General features: G+C 42.7%; 2 long non-coding RNA genes across 3 annotated transcripts in view; both read right to left on the bottom strand.

Moving 5' to 3' along the window:
* Positions 1-333: 333 nt before the first annotated feature.
* LOC140910608 (uncharacterized) overlaps positions 334-12,277 on the bottom strand; it is a 102,738-nt gene continuing 90,794 nt past the window's right edge. The window contains exon 2 of the long non-coding RNA XR_012158664.1: positions 334-1,002. This is a non-coding gene — a long non-coding RNA (uncharacterized LOC140910608). The remainder of the gene's footprint in view (positions 1,003-12,277) is intronic.
* LOC140910607 (uncharacterized) overlaps positions 10,162-12,277 on the bottom strand; it is a 65,351-nt gene continuing 63,235 nt past the window's right edge. Inside the window, exons 2-3 of one of the 2 annotated variants that reach the window (XR_012158662.1) lie at positions 11,817-11,924; positions 10,162-10,513 (exon numbers count right to left, since the gene is read on the bottom strand). This is a non-coding gene — a long non-coding RNA (uncharacterized LOC140910607). The remainder of the gene's footprint in view (positions 10,514-11,816; positions 11,925-12,277) is intronic. The other variant, XR_012158663.1, reaches the window with a different exon arrangement.

Raw genomic sequence — 12,277 nt, 5'->3', positions numbered from 1 at the left:
CCAATATTCCCACTGTTATTACTGCTTGCTGTGTGCTCCACAATATCTGTGAGAGTAAGGGAGAGACGTTTATGGCGGGGTGGGAGGTTGAGGCAAATCGCCTGGCTGCTGGTTACGCGCAGCCAGACACCAGGGCGGTTAGAAGAGCACAGGAGGGCGCGGTACACATCAGAGAAGCTTTGAAAACCAGTTTCATGACTGGCCAGGCTACGGTGTGAAAGTTCTGTTTGTTTCTCCTTGATGAAACCCCCCGCCCCTTGGTTCACTCTACTTCCCTGTAAGCTAACCACCCGCCCCTCCTCCCTTCAATCACCACTTGCAGAGGCAATAAAGTCATTGTTGCTTCACATTCATGCATTCTTTATTCATTCATCACACAAATAGGGGGATGACTACCAAGGTAGCCCAGGAGGGGTGGTGGAGGAGGGAAGGAAAATGCCACACAGCACTTTAAGCACAGCACTTTAAAAGTTTACAACTTTAAAATTTATTGAATGACAGCCTTCTTTTTTTGGGGCAATCCTTTGTGGTGGAGTGGCTGGTTGGCCGGAGGCCCCCCTCACCGCGTTCTTGGGCATCTGGGAGTGGAGGCTATGGAACTTGGGGAGGAGGGCGGTTGGTTACAGAGGGGCAGCAGTGGCAGTCTGTGCTCCAGCTGCCTTTGCTGCAGCTCAACCATACACTGGAGCATACTGGTTTGGTCCTGCAGCAGCCTCAGCATTGAATCCTGCCTCCTCTCATCACGCTGCCGCCACATTTGAGCTTCAGCCCTGTCTTCAGCCCGCCACTTACTCTCTTCAGCCCGCCACCTCTCCTCCCGGTCATTTTGTGCTTTTCTGCACTCTGACATTATTTGCCTCCACGCATTCGTCTGTGCTCTGTCAGTGTGGGAGGACAGCATGAGCTCGGAGAACATTTCATCGCGAGTGCGTTTTTTTTTCTTTCTAAGCTTCACTAGCCTCTGGGAAGGAGAAGATCCTGTGATCATTGAAACACATGCAGCTGGTGGAGAAAAAAAAAGGGACAGCGGTATTTAAAAAGACACATTTTATAAAACAGTGGCTACACTCTTTCAGGGTAAACCTTGCTGTTAACATTACATACATAGCACATGTGCTTTCGTTACAAGGTCGCATTTTGCCTCCTCCCACCGCGTGACTACCCCCTCAACCTTCCCCCCTCCCTGTGGCTAACAGCGGGGAACATTTCTGTTTAGCCACAGGCAAACAGCCCAGCAGGAATGGGCTCCTCTGAGTGTCCCCTGAAGAAAAGCACTCTATTTCAACCAGGTGACCATGAATTATATCTCACTCTCCTGAGGATAACACAGAGAGATAAAGAACGGATGTTGTTTGAATGCCAGCAAACATACACTGCAATGCTTTGTTCTACAATGATTCCCGAGTACGTGTTACTGGCCTGGAGTGGTAAAGTGTCCTACCATGAAGGACGCAATAAGGCTGCCCTCCCCAGAAACCTTTTGCAAAGGCTTCAGAGTACATCTAGGAGAACCGCAAATGCCAGGGCAAAGTAATCCTTTCACATGCTTGCTTTTAAACCATGTATAGTATTTTAAAAAGTACACTCACCAGAGGTCCCTTCTCCGCCTGCTGGGTCCAGGAGGCAGCCTTGGGTGGGTTCAGGGGGTACTGGCTCCAGGTCTAGGGTGAGAAACAGTTCCTGGCTGTCAGGAAAACCGGTTTCTCCGCTTGCTTGCTGTGAGCTATCTACAACCTCCTCCTCCTCATCATCTTCTTCGTCCCCAAAACCTGCTTCCGTATTGCCTCCATCTCCATTGAAGGAGTCAAACAACACGGCTGGGGTCGTGGTGGCTGAACCCCCTAAAATGGCATGCAGCTCATCATAGAAGCGGCATGTTTGGGGCTCTGACCCAGAGCGGCTGTTCACCTCTCTGGTTTTCTGGTAGGCTTGCCTCAGCTCCTTCAGTTTCACGCGGCACTGCTTCGGGTCCCTGTTATGGCCTCTGTCCTTCATGCCCTGGGAGATTTTCACAAAGGTTTTGGCATTTTGAAAACTGGAACGGAGTTCTGATAGCACGGATTCCTCTCCCCAAACAGCGATCAGATCCCATAGCTCCCGTTTGGTCCATGCTGGAGATCTTTTGCGATTCTGGGACTCCATCATGGTCACCTGTGCTGATGAGCTCTGCATGGTCACCTGCAGCTTGCCACGCTGGCCAAACAGGAAATGAGATTCAAAAGTTCGCGGTTCTTTTCCTGTCTACCTGGCCAGTGCATCTGAGTTGAGAGTGCTGTCCAGAGCGGTCATAATGGAGCACTCTGGGATAGCTCCCGGAGGCCAATACCATCGAATTGTGTCCACAGTACCCCAAATTCGAGCCAGCAACGTCGATTTAAGCGCTAATCCACTTGTCAGGGGTGGAGTAAGGAAATCGATTTTAAGAGCCCTTTAAGTCGAAATAAAGGGCTTCATTGTGTGGACGGGTGCAGGTTTACATCGATTTAATGCTGCTAAATTCGACCTAACATCCTAGTGTAGACCAGGGCTTAGAGACTAACAAATTTATTTGAGCATAAGCTTTCGTGAGCTACAGCTCACTTCATCGGATGCATTCAGTGGAAGATACAGTGGGGAGATTTATATACACAGGGAACATGAAAAAATGGGTGTTATAATACACACTGTAAGGAGAGTGATCACTTAAGATGAGCTAATACCAGCAGGAGAGTGGGGGGAGGGGGAGAAGAAAACCTTTTGTAGAGATAATCAAGGTGGGCCATTTCCAGCAGTTGACAAGAACATCTGAGGAACGGGGGGGGGGGGGGGTGGGTGTGTGAAATAAACATGGGGAAATAGTTTTACTTTGTGTAATGACCCATCCACTCCCAGTCTCTATTCAAGCCTAAGTTAATTGTATCCAGTTTGCAAATTAATTCCAATTCAGCAATCTCTCATCGGAGTCTGTTTTTGAAGTCTTTTTGTTGTAATATTGCGACTTTTAGGTCTGTAATCAAGTGATCAGAGAGATTGAAGTGTTCTCCGACTGGTTTATGAACATTATAATTCTTGACATCTGATTTGTGTCCATTTATTCTTTTACGTAGTGACTGTCCAGTTTGACCAATGTACATGGCAAAGGGGCATTGCTGGCACATGATAGCATATATCACATTGGTAGATGTGAAGGTGAACGAGCCTCTGATAGCGTGGCTGCTGTGATTAGGCCCTATGATGGTGTCCCCTGAATAGATATGTGGACACAGTTGGCAACGGGCTTTGTTGCAAGGATAGGTTCCTGGGTTAGTGATTCTGTTGTGTGGTATGTGGTTGCTGGTGAGTATTTTCTTCAGGTTGGGGGGCTGTCTGTAAGCAAGGACTGGCCTGTCTCCCAAGATCTGTGAGAGTGATGGCTCATCCTTCAGGATAGGTTGTAGATCCTTGATGATGCGTTGGAGGGGTTTTAGTTGGGGGCTGAAGGTGATGGCTAGTGGCGTTCTGTTATTTTCTTTGTTGGGCCTGTCCTGTAGTAGGTGACTTCTGGGTACTCTTCTGGCTCTGTCAATCATCTGGACCCATGGAAAAGAAGCCCTTGAGGAATTCCACTATGATTTCAACAATTTCCATCCCTCCATCAACCTCAGCCTGGACTAGTCCACACACGAGATCCACTTCCTGGACACTATGGTGCTAATAAGTGATGGTCACATAAACACCACCCTATACCGGAAACCTACTGACCGCTATTCCTACCTACGTGCCTCCAGCTTTCACCCAGATCACACCATACGATCCATTGTCTACAGCCAAGCTGTACAATATAACCGCATTTGCTCCAACCCCTCAGACAGAGACAAACACCTACAAGATCTCTATTAAGCGTACTTAGAACTACAATACCCATCTGCTGAAGTGAAGAAACAGATTGACAGAGCCAGAAGAGTACCCAGAAGTCACCTACTACAGGACAGGCCCAACAAAGAAAATAACAGAACGCCGCTAGCCATCAACTTCAGCCCCCAACTAAAACCCCTCCAACGCATCATCAAGGATCTACAACCTATCCTGAAGGATGAGCCATCACTCTCACAGATCTTGGGAGACAGGCCAGTCCTTGCTTACAGACAGCCCCCCAATCTGAAGCAAATACTCACCAGCAACCACACACCACACAACAGAACCACTAACCCAGGAACCTATCCTTGCAACAAAGCCCGTTGCCAACTGTATCCACATATCTATTCAAGGGACACCATCATAGGGCCTAATCACAGCAGCCACACTATCAGAGGCTTGTTCACCTGTGCATCTACCAATGTGATATATGCTGTCATGTGCCAGCAATGCCCCTTTGCCATGTACTTTGGTCAAACTGGACAGTCTCTACGTAAAAGAATAAATGGACACAAATCAAATGTCGAGAATTATAACATTCATAAACCAGTCGGAGAACACTTCAATCTCTCTGGTCACTCGATTACAGACCTACAAGTCACAATATTACAACAAAAAGACTTCAAAAACAGACTCCAATGAGAGACTGCTGAATTGGAATTAATTTGCAAACTGGATACAATTAACTTAGGCTTGAATAGAGACTGGGAGTGGATGGGTCATTACACAAAGTAAAACTATTTCCCCATATTTATTTCCCCCCCACCACCACTGTTCCTCAGATGTTCTTGTCAACTGCTGGAAATGGCCCACCTTGATTATCTCTACAAAAGGTTTTCTTCCTCCCCAACCCCTGCTCTCCTGCTGGTATTAGCTAATCTTAAGTGATCACTCTCCTTACAGTGTGTATGATCACACCCATCGTTTCATGTTCTCTGTGTATATAAATCTCCCCACTGTATTTTCCACTGAATGCATCCGATGAAGTGAGCTGTAGCTCACGAAAGCTTATGCTCAAATAAATTTGTTAGTCTCTAAGGTGCCACAAGTACTCCTTTTCTTTTTGCAAATACAGACTAACATGGCTGCTACTCTGAAACCTGTCATTATATGGGTAAAGACACTAACAGTTTACTTTCTGCGTGGAAAAGCTATAAATATGGATTCAAGAAGAATCCATCATCTCTGGATTGTTCGGATTCTGACAGGGAAGAATAACTGAATGAGAAAATGGAGATCCTCCGAGAAGATGGAGATCTGGGTAGACTTTTGGGAAACTGGCAGTTTGTTATATCATTACATTTGGAATTACAAACTCTGACTCACTTGTTATTATATTTTACCTGCTTTAACCTGTCAATAACTCTCATTGTTTTTTCCTAGCTAGTAAACCTATAGTTAGTTTACTATAGGATTGGCTGCTCTCATTCTTTGGTGTAAGATCCGGAGTATCAGTTGATCTGGGGTAAGTGATCGGCCTCTTGAGACTGGGAGAAACCTGATGTGGTGTGATTTTTTGTTTTAATAATCTTTTATCACAAAGTCCAATTTTTCTGCATGTCAGTATAGACTGGAGAGGCTAAGGGGACTGTCTGTGACTCTATTGTAAAATTGGTATAGGGCTCCAGGAGTTTGTTACTGGCTTCATGAAATCTAATTATAGAACAGCCCATCAGTTTGGGGTATCTGCCCTTGTTTTCAGACAGTCTGCCCTGAGGTAGGCATTCACAGTTGTGAGCCAATCCAGACAGCCTGACTTGCTAGTAGCAGCCATGCAGCCTACTGTGTACAATAGGTACATGTCAACCCCTAAATGCTCTACACATGTCTCAGCAAATGCTGCAGCAGCTCATCTTGTAATCAAACAGCCAACGCATAATCCCAAACAGAGATCATAATTGGAGAGTATTGTCTACTCTGAGAAAGATTCAGTCAGCACCCTCAGCCAACTCTAGCTTATCCCAGCCATGCATAGATTCATAGAAATTAGGGTCAGAAGGGACCATTATGATCATCTAGTCTGACCTCCTGCACAAATGCAGGTCACAGAATCTCACTTGGGAGGAACTAGAATCAGTGATTTCTTTGTTAAAATAATACAAGACTCCTGGCCTTGACAACGTCCATGGGGAGTTCCTGCATCACATGAGTTCATCCTGTTGTGACTGTCTGCCAAGACTCTATAATACTTGTTCGGAATGCTGTGTAGTGGCATTTTGTAAGTCCAGAAGGAAGGTGGATGGCCCAAAGAACTATCACCCATGGCTTTGATCAGCGTCCCTTTTAAGCTGCTGGAGAGGTTGGTACTTAAATGATGATTGCCTTTAATTGAGCCACAGTTTCCTCATTGCCAAGCAGGTTCTGACCAGGTTGTAGTGCTGAGGATCAAGTGATTAGACTGACTTCTTTTATTGAGGATGCCTTTGAGACAGGAGAGAAGGTTGCCACTGTTTTTGTTGACCTTCTGTCAGCATACAACACTGTTTGGCACTGTGGACTAGTCCTAAAATTATACTCCATGATTCCAGGCAAGAAATTTAGAGTTTATTAGGCAGATGATTTCTAACAGAACAGTGATCATCAGATGTGAAGATGGTTCCAGTCACCCATGTCATATGAACAGTGGACTTCCCCAGGGATCTGTACTTGCTCTGATGCTCTTTAATACATATATAGCTGGCCTGCCATCCACCTCGGCAAGTAAATTTGTGGACCTTGATGACATCTTCCTGGCAATAGCCAGAAGGAGCTTTGAAGAGCCAGAGTCCTGCCTGTCATCTGATCTTGACACCTTGGCTAAGTACTTTTTGAAGCGGCAATTTAAACTAAATGTACCTAAGACAGTGTCATCTTTGTTTCCATCTTGCCAACAGGTTAGCTCATCAACAGCTGCCAGACTTTTTGAACAATCAGACAATAATTTCTGAACCGTACCTTACTTATCTGGGGATAAAGCTTGACTGCTCTGTTCTTTCAACAGCACACCAAGAAGACATTCTAAAATTTGGTAGAGAGTCTCTCTCCTCTGCAGTTTTACTGGCAACTCATGGAGTGCTAGTGTTTCAACCCTATGGACAAGTATCAGCACCCTAATTATTGTGTCTGCTGAATACAGTTTAGCAGAATGGGGTTCCAGTCACTGTAGGAAGTTGGATTCAACGATCAGCTCTGCCCATTGCTTTATCACCGGTGTGATCTGGACAACTCCAGTCTCCAATCTTCTGGTCCTGGCTGTCGTTGCTCCTTTGGCAGTTAGGCACAAGGGCAGGGCTCTGGACATAGTACTGCATGCAGCCAGCTATCAAGACAGGTTACTTCAGAATTTCATCTCAAAACCACATAAAAAGTGCTGGCTACAGTTAAGATGCCCTTTATCTGAAATAGTTGAGCCTCTCAGACAGTACATCAGACACAATCTTTCTGAGGAACAGCAGCAACAGGTGGTGCAGGACTACATATTGGTTTGATGGCACATTTCTTGGCCGATAGACAACTCAGATCTGCATCCCTTAGCCTTTCCAGATCAGGCCTTGCATGCCCCTCAGTACAACCAACAGATCCTTCTTCATTCAACAGGGTAGGTTGTGGCCATGGGAGGTCTCACTTACATCTTTAGCCTTGGGGCTTCTTGAGCTCCCCATCTTGCCCTTGTGGTGTGCAAGAACAAACAGCATGCCATCTGGTTATTTGCCCTCTTTATCGTCTTGATGGTGGATGGATGCGCGTGATGTCTTTGAATGCTCCTGCTATGAGAGTGGCTACATCACTTATCCAACATCTAATTAATTGATTGTGCAGTCAGAAGCCAGACCCCAGGAGAACCCTTCCCTCTCTGCTGCTACACTCCTGCAGAACCATTAGGGAAATGGAGGGTTGAACTGGACATGCCCAGGTGGATCCAAGGCCCAAATGCTTAGGGCCCTCATGGGACCCAGATGAGTAGTACACCCTGTCACAGCCAGATATGTTTCCGTAAGGAAAGAGGATAAGGATAATAATTGTCTAGAGGAACTGACCATTTCCCAGTGGCTGACTTTTCATTTGACTGAAGTGGCTAATTTTTCATTTAATCCCTGTCCAGGAGACCAAGGACTGATCTTGAATAGTATCTGGATCAGGCAGCAGCTGGAAGACCAACACTGAAGACACTTTGGCTTTCCCATTGTTAGCCTCTCTGCTAGTTGTCAGGATCTCTTCTAACAACACCTTGGTGTCCCAGCCCAAAATGGAGGCTAGTGTGCAAAAAGGAAGGGTATACAGTACTACAGCTTACAATCAAATGGTATTCACAAACATACTGAAGTTTGCAGTAAACAGACATATGCTAATCCTTTGCACTGGATTTCCCAAAATATTTGGAGAGTTGCTCTTGCTGTAAGTGTAAGTTTAAAAAATGTTTTAATTTAGTGCTTGTAAAAAAGGGCACCCCTGAAGACTGAGATCTGCTAGTCACAATACAGGCAATATACTAACAATGGAAATACAAGCTTTCGTGAGTTACAGCTCACTTCATCGGATGCATTCGGTGGAAAATACAGTGGGGAGATTTATATACACAGAGAACATGAGACAATGGGTGTTACCATACACACTGTAACCAGAAAGAAAAGGAGTACTTGTGGCACCTTAGAGACTTACAAATTCCACTGTTCCTCAGACGTTCTTGTCAACTGCTGGAAATGGCCCACCTTGATTATCACTACAAAAGGTTATCCCCCCTCCCCCCGCTCTCCTGCTGGTAATAGCTCACCTTAAGTGATCACTCTGTATCCGATGAAGTGAGCTGTAGCTCACGAAAGCTTATGCTCAAATAAATTTGTTAGTCTCTAAGGTGCCACAAGTACTCCTTTTCTTTATGGTTACAGTGTGTATGGTAACACCCATTGTTTCATGTTCTCTATGTATATAAATCTCCCCACTGTATTTTCCACTGAATGCATCCAATGAGGTGAGCTGTAGCTCACGAAAGCTTATGCTCAAATAAATTGGTTAGTCTCTAAGGTGCCACAAGTACTCCTTTTCTTTTTGCGAATACAGACTAACACGGCTGCTACTCTGAAACCAATGGAAATACAAGCTCTCTCAGACTGCCATACCTATGTCTCAATGTGGAGAGATCACATTTTGGGACAAGACACTAATTCAGTTTCCATACTCAGTCAGTCCTTGGGCCTTGCTGAGATTGCCAACAGGTGTGCTAATTGTGACTGAAGCTTCTGGTCATGCATAAATTGTATCTACAAATGTATTTAAAATGCAAATATTTGAGGCTAGTGCTTAGGGGGAATAAAATATGCTATAAATTTGAAAATCCTGTATTATAAACACTTCCAAAGGAAACAAGACTTATAGACAGCAGTTCAAAGATCTGCAATAAGACCTGGATGAGTCTGGAGAGTGCTAATGGGATAAAGGAGATTTTATCTCTTGGTTTGAATCTGACCTAAGTTGCCAGTGATTATAGTATTTAAAAGAAACAGATTTCCTTATCTGTGTTTCAGAAACATGTTAGATTAAAAGTGCAATAAAAAACCTCTTATCTATTTATTTATTTGGATTTTTCAGAACTTGGACAATGAAAATCATTAGCCATCTTCACTGTTGCCTATAGTCGGTTTCATTTTCTGGTTCTCACACTCAAACGATAAACCCCTTTTAAAACCTAAAATTTGCTGTCTTTTTAAGGATAATATCATTTACGAATGCTGTAAATCCTGATAAATATATTTAAGACAGATATACTCTTCCTTTCCCATGGACAGTGTATGTCAACAGGTACCTGAAATAATTTTTAAAAATTCCATCAGATCCATACTTTACATATTTCTGTGGTATTCTAGGATAAAGAAATAGTTTTCCACAAAGCCCAAAATTCTATAATCCTATTTTCAATCTTTGCCCTTTGACCTTTAAAACTTCCTTGCAGCATGACCTCTGAGAAAATCTAACTGTATCACCTTGGCTTGTGAATTTCCTGGGTAGAATAAATAGAAAACATGCTGCTAATTCACAAGGCAAATGTGTAAATAATCATGGGACTATGTAGTTTGCTCAGAAAATGTTGTCTCATATTTTGAAAAAGTGAAGTTGCAAGTGGTACAAAAGGCATTACCATTTACAATTTGTTCCCAAGATGATGCATTTTAAGTTTAGCCTACTTAGATGGGAAAGAAATGAATAAACAAAGTTTAAAATCAAATTAAGCACTTATGCCAATTATACAGTGACATCTGTAGTTATACAGAAAAAGGATATCCTCAGAAGCAGTATGTATAATCATTACTAGTATGTTTTAATTATGAAAATTCTTTTATTCACCAAATAGAAATAAATGTCATTCTAACTTTTCTGCCTGCTTCTTTTATTTCTGTGTAAGTGCTGCCATCTGGTGCTGTTCCAACTCATATGATGATTGTCTTTGTCTTGTTCATTTATCATGTTGCAGTTTGCCCACTTGCTGGCTCAGGGTCTGATCTTTCCAATACTTAACCAGGTCAGTAATTTTAGTTCCATTTTGCTACATGAATAAAATTGCTTACAAACACACTGATGAATGTTGGCAGGATCCGGATCTCAGTCTGGACTCCTTGTCTTTCTGATTAATGGGATCTTTGTTGTGTGATGACAACAAACCTTAAGACTGAAGACAATGTAAAATAATTTAAATGTGAGTGATATTTTCTGGAATTAGGCAGGAAATAATTATAGGACTTTAAAACATTTTATAACAATACACATCAAATAGTAGACTGGCTGCTTAGGATTTTAGGACTAAATTAACTAGAAAGATATAGAGCTACTTTAGGCTACTGCATATGTAGTCAAAACATCCTAAATCTGAATCAGGGAGATGATGTGACCTGTTAGGTGAGTTAAAGGTAATTAATTAATTTCAGAGTTACTCAACTCTGGGATCCTGATTCTTTCCCTGCAGGGAATATGTAACTCCTATTCAAGTCAAACCACTTTTTCCTGTTTAATTTAATGGGAGTTACTTGTATGCTGCCACAGCAGAATAAATCTCCAGATTATTTTTATGCTTGTCAACTAGGAAGACCTGTAGTTGGCTGAATTGAATATCTGCAGATAATCCACCGCGTTATGTGAGTATAAAAAGGAGTATCACAAAAAGGAAAGAATGGGTGATCTTTTGTACTCTCCTGAGATGAAGTTGCCCTAGTTAGTGAGTGTCCACAACACTGTCACATTTCACTGCCTGATGAATGCAAATTTTGCTGGAAAGCAAATAATTCTTGTTCCTCTCAATATACCAGTAACAGAGCACAAGTCTTGATCCTGCTTCTGTTGAACTCAGTGGGAGTTTTGCCATTGAGGCCAATGGAATCAGGATCAGACACAAAGTTACTTTGTCCACTTTCGTTCCAATTAAACTGGTGATTTCTCTATAGTCTCGGAAGTCTCAAGAAGAATCTGAACCAAAGCCAAGGATATTTGGATGTTTAGTAATACGAGAACTAAATCTAGATAAAATGGCAATGAATTTGGGAGAACTCTGACTGTTCTGAACATCCATTTATATCTTATAACCAGACTGTTCTATAATCCCTAGCCTTTTGACGTTAAATATTGATACTTACAGTATGTATTTCTGTCTCTATTATTTCTCAATAGAGATGGAAATTGCTGAGAAATATCTAGTTGCTGTAGAGAGTGGCACTAGTGCTGCTGTAAATAGTACTCTTTTCTCTGATTCTAATGAACCAATATGCCAGCTGAGGATGTGGTCCCAAAATTGCATAGCATGTGCCATGTAACTGTCCTATGTTATTCCTTGCTTTGATATCTGTATGCATACTTCATCCATCTGTTATTTTGAAGTTCTGAACCCGCATGAAAAAAGCACACTACAGTACAAACCGTTTATGGCTTTAGGTTAACACTGAAGCAAATATTTTAAAACATTTTTATTTTAGAAAACTGACCATTTTTGAATTTTTCGTGAAAGGGTCTGGGGAACTTTGTGGCTCTCCCCAGTTTGTTGACAGTTCATCCCTGGGAGTTCAAGTCTTCAGAAAGAGCTCATTATCTATCTAAATCAAGGAATGATTTTATTAATCAGTGATTAAAAAATGGACTCTTAAAAACTAGCTATAATCAAACCTGAAAATATCAGAAATCGAAAAAAAACCCAAACCCAAAACAGTTCTTGGTTAACAACTTGAAGCCATCTGCTACTTTGTTGTTCCTAATCACATTTTTGGCTCCTCTGGGTGTGTGAACTTTCACAATGATATTACTTGCTTCCTGTTGGGATTCATGTTACAAGCATCTGGACCTCCATTTTGTCATAGAGAGTTTCATGCAATGAGACAAATATGAAGATGTACATCTGTTTTTTTTTTAAAGTAAGAGAAGAGAGCACTTCCATGGAAGGGACAATCGG

Source organism: Lepidochelys kempii, chromosome 4 (assembly GCF_965140285.1).
Source record: "Lepidochelys kempii isolate rLepKem1 chromosome 4, rLepKem1.hap1, whole genome shotgun sequence".
Taxonomy (NCBI): Eukaryota; Metazoa; Chordata; order Testudines; family Cheloniidae; genus Lepidochelys; species Lepidochelys kempii.
The sequence above is the reverse complement of the archived record's forward strand: the minus strand, read 5'-3'. Positions and strand labels throughout refer to the sequence as shown.